Source organism: Balaenoptera acutorostrata, chromosome 3 (genome assembly GCF_949987535.1).
Source record: "Balaenoptera acutorostrata chromosome 3, mBalAcu1.1, whole genome shotgun sequence".
In the NCBI taxonomy this organism is placed as follows: Eukaryota; Metazoa; Chordata; class Mammalia; order Artiodactyla; family Balaenopteridae; genus Balaenoptera; species Balaenoptera acutorostrata.
The window spans coordinates 136,930,530-136,948,084 of NC_080066.1; positions in this window are offsets into that span (position 1 = coordinate 136,930,530).

Here is a 17,555-nt window from a genome sequence, read left to right on the forward strand (position 1 = left end):
GCCTTTATGATGTTGAGATAGGTTACCTCTATCTGAAGAGTTTTTATCATAAATCAGTGTTGAATTTTGTCAGAAGGTTTTTCTGTATCTACTGAGATGATCATATAATTTTTACTCTTCAATTTGTTAATATGGTGTATCACACTGATTGATTTGCATATATTGAAGAAGTCTTTCATCCCTGGGATAAGTCCCACTTGATCATGGTGTATGATCCTTTTAATGTGTTGTTGGATACTGTTTGCTACTATTTTGTTGAGGATTTTTGCATCTATATTCATCAGTGATATTGGTCTGTAATTTTCTTTTGTGTAGTATCTTTGTCTGGTTTTGGTATCAGGGTGATGGTGGCCTCATGGAATGAGTTTGGGAGTGTTCCTTCCTCTGCAATTTTTGGAGGAGTTTGAGAAGGATGGGTGTTAGCTCTTCTCTAAATGTTTGATAGAATTCACCTGTGAAGCCATCTGGTCCTGGACTTTTGTTGGTTGGAAGATTTTTAATCACAGTTTCAATTTCATTACTTGTGATTGGTCTGTTCATATTTTCTATTTCTTCCTGGTTCAGTCTTGGAAGGTTAAACCTTCTGAAGAATTTGTCCATTTCTTCCAGGTTGTCCATTTTACTGGCATAGAGTTGCTTGTACTAGTCTTTTATGATGCTTTGTATTTCTGCAGTGTCCATTGTAACTTCTCCTTTTTCATTTCTAATTTTATTGATTTGAGTCCTCTCCCTCTTTTTCTCGGTGAGTCTGGCTAATGGTTTACCAATTTTGTTTATCTTCTCAAAGACCAGCTTTTAGTTTTATTGATCTTTGCTATTGTTTTCTTTGTTTCTATTTCATTTATTTCTGTTATGATCTTTATGATTTCTTTCCATCTACTAACTTTGGGTTTTGTTTGTTCTCCTTTCTCTATTCCTTTAGGTGTAAGGTTAGATTGTTTATTTGATATTTTTCTTTTTTCTTGAGGTAGGCTTCTTTGCTATAAACATCCCTCTTAGAACTTCTTTTGCTGCATCCCATAGGTTTTGGATCATCGTGTTTTGATTGTAATTTGTGTCTAGGTATTTTTCGATTTCCTCTTTGATTTCTTCAGTGATCTCTTGGTTATTTAGTAAAGTACTGTTCAGCGTCCATGTGTTTGTGTTTTATAAATTTTTTTCCCTGTAATTGATTTCTAATCTCATAGTGTTGTGGTCAGAAAAGATGCTTGATGTGACTTCAATTTTCTTAAATTTACTGAGGCTTGATTTATGACCCAAGATGTAATCTATCCTGGAAATGTTTCATGTGCATTTGAGAAGAAAGTGTAATCTGCTGTTTTTGAATGGAATGTCCATATTTATTTAATAAATATCAATTAAATCTATCTGGTCTATTGTATCATTTAAAGCTTGTGTTTCCTTATTAATTTTTTGTTTGGATGATCTGTCCACCGGTGTAAGTGAGGTGTTAAATTCCCCCACTGTTACTGTGTTACTGTCGATTTCCTCTTTTATAGCTGTTGGCAGTTTCCTTGTGTATTGAGGTGCTCCTATGTTGGGTGCATATATATTTATAATTGTTATATCATCTTCTTGGATTGATCCCTTGATCATTATGTAGTGTCCTTCCTTGTCTATTGTAACATTCTTTATTTTAAAGTCTATTTTATCTGATATGAGTATTGCTACTCCAGCTTTCTTTCGATTTCCATTTGCAATGAATATCTTTTTCCATCCCCTCACTTTCAGTCTGTTTGTGTCCCTAGGTCTGCAGTGGGTCTCTCGTAGATAGCTAATATATGGGCATTGTTTTTGTATCCATTCAGCGAGCCTGTGTCTTTTGGTTGGAGCATTTAATCCATTCATGTTTAAGGTAATTATCAATAGGTATGTTCCTATGACCATTTTCTTAATTGTTTTGAGTTTGTTTTTGTAGGTCCTTTTCTTCTCTTGTGTTTCCCACTTAGAGAAGTTCCTTTAGTATTTGTTGTAGAGCTGGTTTGGTGGTGCTGAATTCTCTTACCTTTTGCTTGTCTGTAAAGCTTTTGATTTCTCCGTTGAATCTGAATGAGATCCTTGCCAGGTAGGGTAATCTTGCTTGTAGGTTCTTCCCTTTCATCACTTTAAATATGTCATGCCACTCCCTTCTGGCTTAAAGTTTCTGCTGATAAATCAGCTGTACAGAGTTTCCCTGTATGTTATTTGTCGTTTTTCCCTTGTTGTTTTCAATAATTTTTCTTTGTCTTTAATTTTTGTCTGTTTGATTACTATGTGTCTTGGCATGTTTCTCCTTGGGTTTATCCTGCCTGGGACTCTCTGTGCTTCCTGGACTTGGGTGGCTATTTCCTTTCCCATGTTAGGGAAGTTTTTGACTATAATCTCTTCAAATATTTTCTCAGGTCCTTTCTGTCTCTCTTCTCCTTCTGGGACCCCTATAATGTGAATGTTGTTGCTTTTAATGTTGTCCCAGAAGTCTCTTATGCTGTCTTCATGTCTTTTCATTCTTTTTTCTTTATTCTGTTCTGTGACAGTGAATTCCACCATTCTATCTTCCAGGTCACTTATCCGTTCTTCTGCCTCAGTTATTCTGCTATTGATTCCCTCTAGTGTATTTTTCATTTCAGTTATGTATTGTCATCTCTGTTTGTTTGTTCTTTAATTGTTCTAGGTGTTTGTTCTTTAATTCTTCTAGGTCTTTGTTAAACATTTCTTGCATCTTCTCTATCTTTGCATCCATTCTTTTTCTGAGGTCCTGGATCATCTTCACTATCATTATTCTGAATTCTTTTTCTGGAAGTTTGCCTATCTCCACTTCATTTAGTTGTTTTTCTGGGGTTTTATCTTGTTCCTTCATCTGGTACAAAGTACTCTGCCTTTTCATTTTGTCTCTCTTTCTGTGAATGTGGTTTTCGTTCCACAGGCTGCAGAATTTTAGTTCTTCTTGCTTCTGCTGTCTGCCCTCTGGTGGATGAGGCTATCTAAGAGGGTTGTGCAAGCTTCCTGATGGAGGGACTGGTGGTGGGCAGAGCTGGGTGTTGCTCTGGTGGGCAGAGTTCAGTAAAACTTTAATCCGCTTGTCTGCTGATGAGTGGGGCTGGGTTCCCTCACTGTTGGTTGTTTGGCCTGGGTGACCCAACACTGGAGCCTACCCAGCTCTTTGGTGGGGCTAACAGCGGACTCTGGGAGAGCTCACACCAAGGAGTACTTCCCAGATCTTCTGCTGCCATGTCTTTGTCCCAGTGGTGAGCCACAGCCACTCCCTGCCTCTGCAGGAGACCCTCCAACACTAGTAGGTAGGGCTGGTTCAGTCTCCTATGGGGTCACTAATCCTTCCCCCTGAGTCCTGATGCACACACTACTTTGTGTGTGCCCTCCAAGAGTGGAGTCTGTTTCCCCCAGTCCTGTCAAAGTCCTACAATCAAATCTCGCTAGCCTTCAAAGTCTAATTCTCTAGGAATTCCTCCTCCCATTGCCAGACCCCCAGGTTGGGAAGCCTGATGTGGGGCTCAGAACCTTGACTCCAGTGGATGGACTTCTATGGTATAAGTGTTCTCCAGTTTGTGAGTCGCCCACCCAGCAGTTATGGGATTTGATTTTATTGTGATTACACCCCTCTTACTGTCTCCTTGTGGCTTCTCCTTTGTCTTTGGATGTGGGGTATCTTTTTTGGTGAGTTCCAGTGTCTTCCTGTAGATGATTGTTCAGCAGTTAGCTGTGATTCTGGTGCTCTCACAAGAGGGAGCGAGAGCACGTCCTTCTACTCCACCATCTTAAACCAATCTCCTCACAGTCTTCTACCTTACGATGTACAGTAATTTCCTAATATATTTTTCCTTTCCTTTACTTCCTCTTTACTTGCTTTTTCTTTTCACTTCCTTTTAAAATTTTCACCATAGATAGAATAAATATTCTCTAGGTGAAGATGTTTACTGCATACAGTTTTTCTTTTAACTGCATTTATATTCTTTTTCTTTAGATTCTGAAGCTATCTGTCTCATAGCCATATTTCTACCCCCTCTCAATTCTTCTAAAGGCAAATCATTTTACTCACTCTTCTTGGAATGCCTTTACCCTCAACTATCAACAGGTATTTGTTTAAACTATTCTCTCCACTTGAAATACTCTCTTCTTCCCAGTTTTTCAAATGTCAATTTTCCTGCCTACCCAAGTTAAATATGCCATTCTCTCTTTTGAACTTCCTTTTGAACTAACATATTCAAATAATTTATTTGGTAATTAGTGATTTTTGTTGTTATTTTGAAATGTCATTTAAATCTTTTAGGTTATTTCACTTTAAATATATTACTATCTTTTCTCCCCTAACTTGATTATTAATTTCTTGACAACAGAAGTTTTTTTCTTACATCACTTTATGTCTCCTGTAGAGACTTTCATGTAGTAAATGCTTAATAAACATGTGTTGATTTGAAAAATATTGGAATCCTATACATAAAAGATTGACTTTCAAAATCCTAGATAGGTTAAAGTCAAGTTCTCTGTCCATTTCTATGTCTATAAGGTGTGACTTCATCACATGATGCTTGGATTTCCGATGTTGTTTGGTGATAATATTGTTCTTACATGTCACTGGGAGGGAAAATGCTTTAAAAGCATTTTCATCTCTCAGCCAAAGTGGAGCACACGCATGACAAGGAAGTGCCTCAACAGTGTAGATTTGGAAGGCAGAGTTGTGGTAGTAATAGTAGTGTAGTAATAACTCAACTTCTGGTTAGTAAGAGTAGAGGTCCTGTGTCATTCTGTAATATATTGTCCTGTTTTATTTTCTTCATAGCATGTATCACCTCCAAATATATTTCTCATATATATTATTATTTGCAATCATAATAAAATCTTCTCTACCTCAACTAAGTTATATGCCACATGAGAGTGAGGACTTTTTTGGTCTTGTATTCTGTACTATATTCCCAGTCCTAGAATAAGTCTGGCATAGAGTATGCACTCAATAAACATTTGTTGACTAAATGAAATGAACGAGCATTTATTAGTATTTCATGATTTTCCAGAGCGTGTTATAAGTGCTTTGCATGACTTAGCTCATTTAAGCCTCACAACACACTATTAAATAGGTACTGTCCCTCTTTACAGAGGAGGATTCAGGCTTGAAAAAGTTAAAGGACTTTCATGTCTAGTATTGGGAGAGGTGGGATTTCAATCCAGGCATTCTGGTCTGGAGACCACAGTCTTAGCCACTTTGTTAAATTTTATTCAGTGAAATATTGTGAAGTAACAACAATTTACATTTGCTATGTGCTTCTAAAATGTATGAACTATTTTCACATATTTCCTCCTTTGATAACATTCAATGATCCTGAGCTAATATAATCATTATCCCTACTTTACAGATGGGAAAACTGAGAAATGAAGTGATTTGTCAAAGATCACCGTGCCATTAAGTGGAAGTCTGGCAGTCCTGGGAATTAAACTTAGATGTTCTGAGTCCAACTTCCATCTCTTTCCCCCCTCCTGCTCCTGCTGTGCAATGTGCTGCAGCTTAAATGTAGCCAGAGACCTCAGTTTATGGCTTTAGACATACAGAAAAGAAATTCTATTTTAGTAGTCACTAATAAAACCACTATATTAGTAGCAGCAATTAATAATTCTATTTTAATATTCACTAATTTCATTTTAATGGTTATTTAGTTGTTACTAATAAAAATTTACACAGAAGTTCTAAATTTGTAGGGGGACAGTCCCCAAGCATTTACCTTAGAAGAATATGACAATAACAAAATTTTCACTGGTAACTTTCACAAAGACTGCATAGTCATTTGTTCAGGAATGTTGTACAGTATGTATTTATTTCATACATCAAAAGAGATGTACTTGGTGATCGTACTTATCATTGTTACACTCACTTATCTCCCCTCTCCTCTTGGATATTTAGTCCTACAATGGGTGATGGCAAATGCCTTCGAGTTGTATTTTCTTGATAAGATAAAGATTATAAACATCCTGACCACTAGGACTCATTGCATGAATTTTTTAAAAAAGGAGTAAAAATAAAAGTCACTGAGGTTGAAGAGATCATTAGGCTCCCTGAGTCACTAAGGAATGGCAGGGGGCTACCCTGGTGGCACAGTGGTTAAGAATCCACCTGCCAATGCAGGGGACACGGGTTCGAAACCTGGTCCAGGAAGATCCCACGTGCTGCGGAGCAACTAAGCCCGTGTGTCACAATACTGAGCCTGCGCTCTAGAGCCCGCATGCCACAACTACTGAAGCCTGCACACCTATAGCCAGTACTCCACAACAAGAGAAGCCACCGCAATGAGAAACCTGAGCATCACAAAGAAGAGTAACCCCAGCGCACCGCAACTAGAGAAAGCCTGCATGCAGCAACGAAGACCCAACTCAGCCAAAAATAAATAAATAAAATAAATAAATTTATAAAAAAAGGAATGGCAGGGGATGGGATGGAGAGATAGATACTTGGAACAAAGTGCTGGAGGGTTGTCAGTGGCAATGACAACAGGGGAAAGAAAGGGTGGCAATCAAGATGGCACAGACTTCACAAGTTTGAAGTTGCGGGATACTGACAGGGGTTGAATAAGAAGTGGATTAGGAACATCACCTTCTCTTCAAGGTGATGGATGTACAGGAATTCTCCACCTGTGGAAGGCAAAAAATTTACTCCCCTGGTACCTTTGTGTCAAGGTAAGATGGTGGAGTAACTGCTCACAATTAGAGTGGAAAATGCAGAATAATGAGCTCTGTAACAGAAGATCTGAAGAATAGCGGAAAATGACTTGGCAATCGTACGGGACCAGGAACTGAATATAATTTAACATAGACCTATTACCATTAAATAGAAAGATATTTTATCTTGACTTAGTAAGGAGGTATTGCTATAGTCCAGCTCAAAAGTTTTACTTTTCATAAAGCTTTCATAGTTAATACAGTGCACTGGCCAGTTTAATGTTCAGTTTAATCCAAGACTCATTTTAGAACATGTAGACTTGCTCACCTGTTCCCGCAATCTACAGAGTTCTTTCTTTTATAAACATGTCTAGCACTTACTTTCTATACCACTCACTTGGAACTTGTCACACATAGACTTTTCACGATAGTTTCGTTTTGTATGCATACATTCATGTAATCTCACCAGCTAGGTATATATGTTTATTCACAGGAACCTGTCTTCTTGGGTACCTACCATGTGCTTTTTCCTAGAGCCACAGTGCTTAGTTTGGGGACTGTCATAGTTGTTACTCAGTTATTAATTGCTGAATGATTATTTTAATTTTGTCTTAAGCTGTTGTTTTCGTCACAGCCAGCACAAGTTGCAGTAAAAACCATGTAAATTTTTATAATTTATGGAAACTTATGAGTTACCATTCATTCACATTTTTACTTCTTGATGAAATGCAGAGTGTCCCTTTAAGTGGGAAACTGATAAAAACTAGGCTTTAAGGAAGCATCTCCTCCCCCAAAGGGTAGGCTTCCTTTCAGAGGAGATCCCCTTAGATAGCTGCTGAGGTTGCCAAGGCAAACCTTTGCATATACAAATTTGGGTCAATGTGTTGACAGGATGTCAGATTTGTGTAGCTAATGGAGCTTCAGCATGAATATTGAGCTTTCTGCCATTCCATTGATGCCCAAATGAATCTGTAGGTGCCTATTTGTGCCTCAGGCTGTTGGAGTAGAAAATAGAAGCCCTTCACATGAAAACCTGACCAAGGTCCACAACCCACCCTTAACTTATAGTAATTGGTTTTCAGCAACAACTGAAAGGTAAATTCAAAGAGATCTGAGTGGCAGAGCACTGATATCTTTCCATCAAATAGTCTGGAACTTCATGTTGCTATTATTTTGCCTCATAGACTTGCCCATGAGTGTTTCAGGAATCTTCACCATGGCATGGATCAACAAAGAGTTGAGTAACAAAGAACTAATCTAATCAGCTGATTTGGAGGAACCAAGTCTTTTGATTACAAAAGTCCTAAAATATTATTTAGCTCATTGAAACATATAAATCTCAGTGTGAATAATGATAAATGTGACAACTCTTTTTTCACAATAAAAGTACACTTTAAAATTATATTTCAGGGGCTTCCCTGGTGGCGCAGTGGTTGAGAATCTGCCTGCTAATGCAGGGGACACGGGTTCGAGCCCTGGTCTGGGAAGATCCCACATGCCACGGAGCGACTGGGCCCGTGAGCCACAACTACTGAGCCTGCGCGTCTGGAGCCTGTGCCCCGCAACGGGAGGGGCCGCGATAGTGAAAGGCCCGCGCGCCGCGATGAAGAGTGGCCCCCACTTGCCGCAACTAGAGAAAGCCCTCGCACAAACCGAAGACCCAACACAGCCAAAAATAAATAAATAAATAAATAAAGTAGCTATAAAAAAAAATGCTTTAAAAAAAAAATTATATTTCAGGGGAATTCTCTGGTGGTTCAGTGGTTAGGACTCCACTCTCTCAGGGCCCGGGGTTCAATCCCTGGTTGGGGAACTAAGATTCTACAAGCTGTGAGGCTCGGACAAAAACAAAAAAAATATATATTTCAGGCCTATAGAAATTTTATTTGAGATTCAAAACAGTAAATTGCAGATGACTTTTACATTCTTTGAGAAATGGGAGTGTGAATTAAACAGCATTCAACATAAGCCTTCATTTTAACTTTTTAATGTTCTGTTACCTATCACTGCATTACCTAATGCTTCCACTAATGAGCATTTCTGCATACTTATACAACAATGATAATTCTGAGTCAGTGAAAGACCTTTTTAATTATCAAAGAAAGATTCATTTGCACACAATCTAATTTTATTTGATTTTTGCTTTTATCACTTTATAATAATTGACCATCTATTAGAAAACCGTTTCGCTAGATTATTATTTTTTTTATTTTTATTTTTTTAAAGATTTATTGATTGATTGATTGCTACGTTGGGTCTTCGTTTCTGTGCTAGGGCTTTCTCTAGTTGCGGCAAGCGGGGGCCCCTCTTCATCGCGGTGCGCGGGCCTCTCACTATCGCGGCCCCTCTTGTTGCGGAGCACAGGCTCCGCACGCGCAGGCTCAGTAGTTGTGGCCCACGGGCCTAGCCGCTCCGCGGCATGTGGGATCTTCCCAGACCAGGGCTCGAACCCGTGTCCCCTGCATTAGCAGGCAGACTCCCAACCACCGCGCCACCAGGGAAGCCCTTGCGAGGTTATTTGATTAAGCCTAAGACCTTATCCTCCAGTCATTCAGATAATATAATTTATTTTCTTTGCTTTAGTAGAGAACATAGTGTATTCAATAACCGAAGCAGGTCCTTTTTTTTTTTTCTTTTTAACATTTCCCGTGTTTTATACAACAAAATTATTTTCTGTAAAAATCATAAAATGAAATATAATAATAATGTTCAGGGACTTCCCTGGTGGTCCAGTGGGTAAGACTCTGCCGTCCCGGTGCAGGGAGCCTAGGTTTGATCCTTGGTCAGGGAACTAGACCCCGCATGCATGCTGCAACTAAGAGTCCACGTGCCACAACGAAGATCCCATGTACTGCAACTAAGACGTGGCATGCCAAAATTAAAAATAAATAAATAAATCTTAAAAAAAAAAATGTCCAGAAAAGAAATACAGACACTGAATATTTTCTTTTATTGCACTCTGTATTTATAGTTTGCAAGTAAAAGAAAAATAATTATAAATAAAATAGAGATTACAGTACAAAAATTTTAAAAAGATTAATAGTTTTAAAATACATTAATGCATTTTTGACATAAGGGGAAATATTATATCTACATATTTGTCTGTTGTAGTAATGAATGTGTGTAGGTGAATTCATGGGGGTCCAGGACAGTGCATCTGGCAGTTTTCCAAATTAACTTTTATGTAGAATACAATGTTTATAAACCCTAAGTAATAAAAATGTGCTAACTTGAAGTGTACGCTTACATTATCAAAATTTAACGGTAACCACAGAAATTGTTTAGAATTTAGACAAACAGTATTTTTGCAGAGAAAAGTATTTTATTCCTGACATTGTTTAGATGGTCAGTGCATGATGATACTAAAAGATAGATTGGATTTTAGTTGGTTTTCATATTGGGTTTCCACTCTCTGTAGACACTGCTTTAGTGTTTGTACCAGAAGCCACTGCTTCCACTGCTTCCCTGACACCCCGACCCCACCTGCATGGGTCCACCACTGCTTTGCTTTATAAAGTTGTATTTCTATTTACTACTGGCATACTTTGGTGTGTAGCTTACAAAAATATTTATTTCAGCATATTTCTTTTTTCTACCATGCCTCCTCTCAGTATATCACAAATCTTATTTTTGTTTAGTATTTCTGAATTATTGTCACTCAGAAAGCTGTATACTGTTTGATGAGAACTAGACCTATAGATTAATACTGATTTGTATGTAGCATGTATTTGTACATTAGTTTAAAAAGAATAACGTCTTTTAAAAATAAGAATGAAAGAGATTAAATAGAAGAATGTGGAAACATTTCCAACAATTTTTTTTGTATGTGTTTGTATTTGCCGTCCATAGAAACCAACTTATCATATCTTCTCTCTTTCATGGAGGCACAAAGTAAGAATTCTTCACAAGAGAGCCCTCTTCCTCTCATCTCTTCATCCCAGTATATAAGGAGGCATGGATATTTTTTCATACATTTATCAGGTTTTTTTTCCCCTTAGCTGGTACCCCAAACAGTGCCCAGGCAACATCATGCTATACAAGAATCTGTTTTTATTTGACGCTGTTGTATTTTTCCCCCTCTCTGAAATTAATTCCTCTATAGCGTCTGAATTTTTTTTAATCAATTAGCTTTTGCTGAGAAAATCCTTTCTTGTCTAATATAGAATAATGATTTTTTTTCATCTGTCAAGGGGGTTATTAATAAATGCCACCAGTGGGGTTAGAACATTCTCTGGTGTTTGCTTTAGGGGAACAAGGGGATTGTCAGAAATCCTAGCCAAACTGAACCATTAGAGAGAAAATGTTAGCAATTAGAACTATACATTAGGCTTTAATTTACTACCATGGAAAAGTCAAGGGTGGCATTTTTATTCCATTTTTAGGTGCAGCCAGATGGATTGCTCATTATAGGATAATTTCCATCGACCCTCTGCATTTCCCAGGGTAACAAAGCAACTGAGGGCACTGTGTAGCCAGGGGCTCAGAGTTTATTTTATTTTCTTGTGGGGTGGCAAGGAGAGTGGGAGGTTGAGCAGTTATCAATTTCCTATGTAGTCATTGACATTACTGGGAATCTTTTTACATGTTGAAGTAATTTTAGGCCAAGAAAACAGTTTGGGAAGACAAACACATACATGTAATTTACTTTTCTATCCTTGCCTAAATATGTGATACTGACACATTTTAACCATCTTCACATTAAAATTTCTCCTTTTCAGTGTTTCTACTTTTGATTTTTCCTAATGGCCAAAATGAACATTTTAAGTTATTAATTGAAAAAAAAAGTCTTCTCGAACCAAAGATAATATTGTTCCAATCTAATTTCAGTCTAATTCATGCAAGGCTTCCCAGGCCACAGAGGGAAACATTGTTGAAGGTGTGGAGTATATGTCTTCATTTTTCCTTTTCATCTCACACTCAAAGGACATTTCCTTGTTAAATGTCTTGTCCAGTTTTCTTTTTATAGAATAAATTTTTGGCCAAGATGATAATGACCATTTAAAATAAAAGTATTTATTTTGATGTTTACAATGCTTCCATAGGGAAAAAAATCTTCTAGTTACTTTATATTACAGTGAATCAAAATCAACCACAGTTTCCTTTGCTTTTGAAAATACAGTTAAAATTTATTTTATTTTTGTTGTGGTATAACATATATAACATAAAACTTACCATTTTAACCATTTTTAGGTGTATAATTCAGTGGCGTTAATACTTTCAGATTGCTGTGAATCACCACAATCCAGCTTCAGAACTTTTTCATCTTCCCAAACTGAAATTGTGTTTATTAAACAATTACTCCCCATCCCCCTCTCCGCAGCCCCTGTTAACTACCCTTCTTCCTTCTGTCACTATGAATTTGACCACTCTAAGTATCTCGTATAAGTGGAATCATACACTATATGGCCTTTTGTATCTAGTTTATTTCACTTAGCCTAATGTCTTCAAGGTTCATCCATGTTGTTGCATGTGTCAGAATTTCCTTCCTTTTTAAGGTTCAATAATATTCCATTGTACGTACATACCATGAAGGTACTTTTATTCTAAATACTTTTCACATACATAAAGATTTACTTCCACACTCAAGTCTTGTTGAGTTGATGTCTAGAAACAAAGCTATGGTCCCGCCACTGGTGAGGGGGTTGATAAGAAGGATTGGCAAGTTTTGCCCCATGAGAGTTCAGCATAGGCAGTTTGGACAAAAAAAATAAAGGAAAACACCCAATATTTCCATAAAAGACCCAGTTAGGGGACAACTACATTAGATTAATTTTATTCATGACATGGAGACAGAAGCAGTTAATTTTATTTTCAGGTAAATATTAAGACAGCATTGCTAAAAACATTTGCATACATAATTCATTACTGAATTTTTAATGGTTAAAAAATTCAGGCAATCAAGTATCCTGAATTTTCTCTTTAAATTAAGGATCAGAAGAATGACGTATATTTCCCCTGTATTCCATATTGTACTAGATTCTAGCTAAAGTTTTCTGTGATTTTTATGGAAAACATCAATACAAAAATCACATACTTTTGTCAATTGAAAATTCTATGGTTCTATAGGAATGTGACAAAAAGTATTTTTTCCTCATAAAAATGCATAGTATGTAAACAAAACAAAATATTACTGAACTCTTCATTTCTAAATGTTTAGATGGCAAAAGTTTATTTAAGTATGTCACCTTTTATAAGCTACCTTGTAAGAGAAACTCTTTGCAGGAGAAGAATAAGAATTCACAGAAGAAAATTTAGAGTAAGGGCATAACAACTCTCTCATTTTTTTTTTTTTTTTCATTCATTACAAGAGGCAGACCTTTAACTTTTTTCACTACTTGAAACAATTCCACCTTAATGACCGCCAGGGAAGCCCCAAGGTCACCAGTTTTGAGCTCCCTATTCTGACCCCAATCTGACCTTCTTTTACTTTCTCTTTTCTTTCATTTCTCCTGAACCTGTTCTTTGTTTTTCATCAGGGACTCCATTCTCTCTCTCCTTTTCTCCCTTCATTCCTTCTTTCCACAATTACTTTCTTTTTTTAAAGATACATTCATTTTATTTTATTTTTTAAATTTGGCCATGCCACGCGGCTTGTAGGATCTTAGTTCACCGACCATAGATTGAACTGGGCCCCGGGAAGTGAAAGCGCCAAGTTCTAACCACTGGACCACCAGGGAATTCCCCACAATTACTTATTGAGTAAGAGCTTATTATGTGTCAGGTACAGCCTTTGGAGATTCAAAGAGGACATGCTTACTGCCTGGAGGAAGCTTGCTGTCTGGTGCAGGCATGCCCAGCATACTGGTTTCACAATGTGTGTCCACTCTAAGCAATTGGGACTGCATCCCTGGAATACTGAATTGAGGAGTGTTCTGGGCTCATGTCTAGGTTTGGTAAGAAAGGATGCCAGGATCAATTAGTGATCTGCCAATGGCTCAGGGACAGAATAGTTGGCACGTGTGCCCTGCCCTTGCCAAACCCAAATCTGAGAAAGCCAAAGCTTCTCCCAGATCCATTTTTTTCTCTGTCCAGTCTGAGCCCCAAGTTGAGAGCTTTAAAGGATGCTTTAATTATCATTCTAGTATACTTCATCCCCTCCTTAGGTTTTCACCAAGTATTCACACAATCATTCCTTAAATTGTATTCAGCACTATCAGTTAATTTCTTTCTTTTTTCCTAGGCTGCCAGTTTTTTTCTAGAGAAAAACATGAAACCATTCTGATTCAGTTCACTGAAAATTCATGCTATTGAGCCTCACCTGGTTCTCATTGCTGCTCTGTACTCCTTTTATTTTCTTTTATTTTTTTAACACCTTTTTTAAAATATATATATTTTATTTATTTACCTATCTATCTATCTATTTATTTTATGGCTGTGTTGGGTCTTCGTTTCTGTGCGAGGGCTTTCTCTAGTTGTGGCAAGCGGGGCCACTCTTCATCGCTGTGCGCGGGCCTCTCACTATCGCGCCCTCTCTTGTTGCGGCGCACAGGCTCCAGACACGCAGGCTCAGTAGTTGTGGCTCACGGGCCCAGTTGCTCTGCGGCACGTGGGGTCTTCCCAGACCAGGGCTCGAACCCGTGTCCCCTGCATTGGCAGGCAGATTCTCAACCACTGCGCCACCAGGGAAGCCCTGTACCCCTTTTATTAATCTCTTGGAGTTCAGTAGTGAATTACCTACACTGGTTGTTTAAAAACTTTTTCATATTTTTGGAACTCACTGTTTGATCTTCCCTTCCCCTTGATACCAGAAGATGCTCTTGCCTCCTGCCTTACTGAGAAGTTCAAGGCCATCTGTAAATCTCCTGCAACTTACTATTTCTTTCCTCAATCATTTCTATTTTTCTTTATCCATTGCTGCTTCTGCTCTTCTGTCTCAGAGGAAGAGTCACTCCTCTTATTTCTAGATTGAACCCAACTCCTCTAAGGACTTTTCTCTATAGATTGTACCTTCTGTTCCTCAAAACCCGAAATTCCCTTGTCATAGGTTCTTTAGTTTTGAGAAATTAAAAATTAAAGTACAGAAATAAATATAACAAATATGAGTTTTTCCAATACCCAGAAATCACCATTATTAATGTTAGGATATTCTAATAAAAAGAAAAATTACACATAAAGTTGAAGTTCCCTTTGACCCACATCCTCAGTCTGATCACCTTTCCCTTCCCAGAAGCAACACTATTATGATTTTTCACGTGTTCTTTAAGGTCATTAAAGTATACATTTACATATGTGTATACATAAATAAGACGTAGGATTGCTTAGTGGATAATTGAAGGATTTACACATTTCATATTTTGCAGCCTACGTTTTCTCTCTACAGGATGTTTCTGTACCTTATCTGCGCTGGTATATGCAGATGTAGTTGTGAGCTCCCCAAGGGCAGGGTTTCTGACTTGCTCATCACTGAATCCCCAGAACCTAGAACAGTATTTGACATACAGTAGGCACTCAATAGATATTTCTTAAGTGAATTAAGATAATTCATTTTGTCCATGCCACTCTCTCACTTTGTCACAGCTTACATATATACACTACCAAACGTAAAATAGATAGCTAGTTGGAAGCAGCTGCATAGCACAGGGAGATCAGCTCGGTGCTTTGTGACCACCTAGAGGGGTGGGATAGGGAGGGTGGGAGGGAGGGAGATGCAAGAGGGAGGAGATATGGGGATATATGTATATGTATAGCTGATTCACTTTGTTATAAAGCAGAAACTAACACACCATTGTAGAGCAATTATACTCCAATAAAGATGTTAAAAAAAATCAATTCTGCATGAAACAAAAAGATAAATGTAAAATAAAAATAAACTTTTAGAAGAAAGTATAGAGAACATTTTTAGGATTATGTGGTTGGGATAGTCTCTTTTTAAAGGATTAAATAAAGAGTGTAAACCATAAAAGGGATATTTGATAAATAGAAGAACCTCTGTTTATTAAAAGTCATGATAAATAGAATAACAAATATGTAAAGACAAACCCAAAATTGGGAGATATTTGTAATACTTACTAGTGAAAAGATTTCAGAATATACACAGAAATCTAACAAATCAATATGAATAAAGGCAATCTGCATAAAAAAAAAAGATAGTTCATTTTTAACTGCTATGGTAGTGGTCAACGGCATGAATATCCCACATATCACATTTTATGTGTTCACTCCCTTACTGTTTCTAATTTTCATGCTTCTTAGTACAAACGATGTGTGAGACATCCTTGTACAGGCATACATTAGAGATATTTTGAGTTCGGTTCCAGACCACCATAATCTAGCAAATATCGAAATAAAATGAATCACACAAGTTTGTTTGTTTTCCAGTGCATGTAAAAGTTATGTTTATATTATACTTCAGTCTTTTAAGTGTGCAATATCAATATGTCTAAAAAAACAATGTTCATACCTTAATTTGAAAATACTTTATTGTTAAAAAATGCTAACCATCATATGAGCCTTCAGCAAGTCCTAATCATTTTGCTGGTGGAGGGTCTTGCCCTGATGTTGATGGCTGCTGACTGATCAGGGTGGTGGTTGCTGAGGACCGGGGTGGCTGTGCTTTTTCTTAAAATAAGACAGCGATGAAGTTCGCCACATCAACTGACTCTTCCTTTCACGAACGATTTCTCTGTAGCAGGCCATGCTGTTTGATAGCATTTTACCCATAGTAAAAGTTCTTTCAAAATTGGAGTCAAACCCTGCCCCTGCTTTATCAACTAAGTTTATATAATATTCTGAATCCTTTGTTGTCATTTCAACAATCTTCACAGCATCTTCACCGGGAGTAGATTCCATCTCAAGAAACCACTTTCTTTATTCATCTATAGGAATCAACTACTCATTTCTTCAAGTTTATCATGAGATTGCAGCAATTCCGTCACATCTTCAGGCTCCACTTCTATTTCTAGTTCTCTTGCTCTTTCCCCCACATCTGCAGTTACTTCTTCCACTGAAGTCTTGAGTCCCTAAAAGTCATCTATGAAGGTTGGAATCAACTTCTTCCAAACCCCTATTAATGTTGGTATTTTAACATCTTCCCATGAATCACAAATGTTCTTAATGGCATCTAGAGCGGTGTATCCTTTCCAGAAGGTTTTCCATTTACATTGCTCAGATCCCTCAGAGAAATCATTAAGAACATTCATAAAGCAGCTATAGACTTAGAAGACTTACAAAATGTATTTCTTAAATAATAAGACTTGAAAGTCAAAATTACTCCTTGATCCATGGGCTGCAGAAAGGATGTTGTGTTAGCAGGCATGAAAACAACATGAATCTGATTGTACATCTCCACCAGAGCTCTTGGGTGACCAGGTGCATTGTCAATGAGCAGTAATATTTTGAAAGTACTTTTTCTTTTTTTTTCCTGAGCAGTAGTTCACAACAGTGGGCTTAAAATATTCAGTAAGCCATGCTGTAAACAGATATACTGTCATCCAGGCTCTGTTGTTCCATTTATAGAGCACAGGCAGGGTAGATTTAGCGTAATTCTTAGGGGCCCTAGGATTTTTGGAATGGTAAATGAGCATTGGCTTCAACTTAATGCACCAGCTGCATTAGCCCCTAACACGAGAGTCAGACTGTCCTTTGAAGCTCTGAAGCCAGGCATTGACTTATCCTCTCTAGCTCTGAAAGCTCTAGATGGCATCTTCTTTCAATAGAAGTCTGTTTTGTCTACATTGAAAATCTGATGTGTAGTATCATTTATGAATGATCTCAGCTAGATCTTCTGGATAACTTGCTGCAGCTTCTACATGAGCACTTGCTGCTTCCCTTGTGCTTCTATGTTATGGAGATGGCTTCTTTCCTTAAACCTCATGAACCAACCTCTTTAGTTTCAAACTTTTCTTCTGCAACTTCCTCGCCTCTCTCAGCCTTCATAGAACTGAAGAGAGTTAGGGCCTTGTTCTGGATTCGGCTTT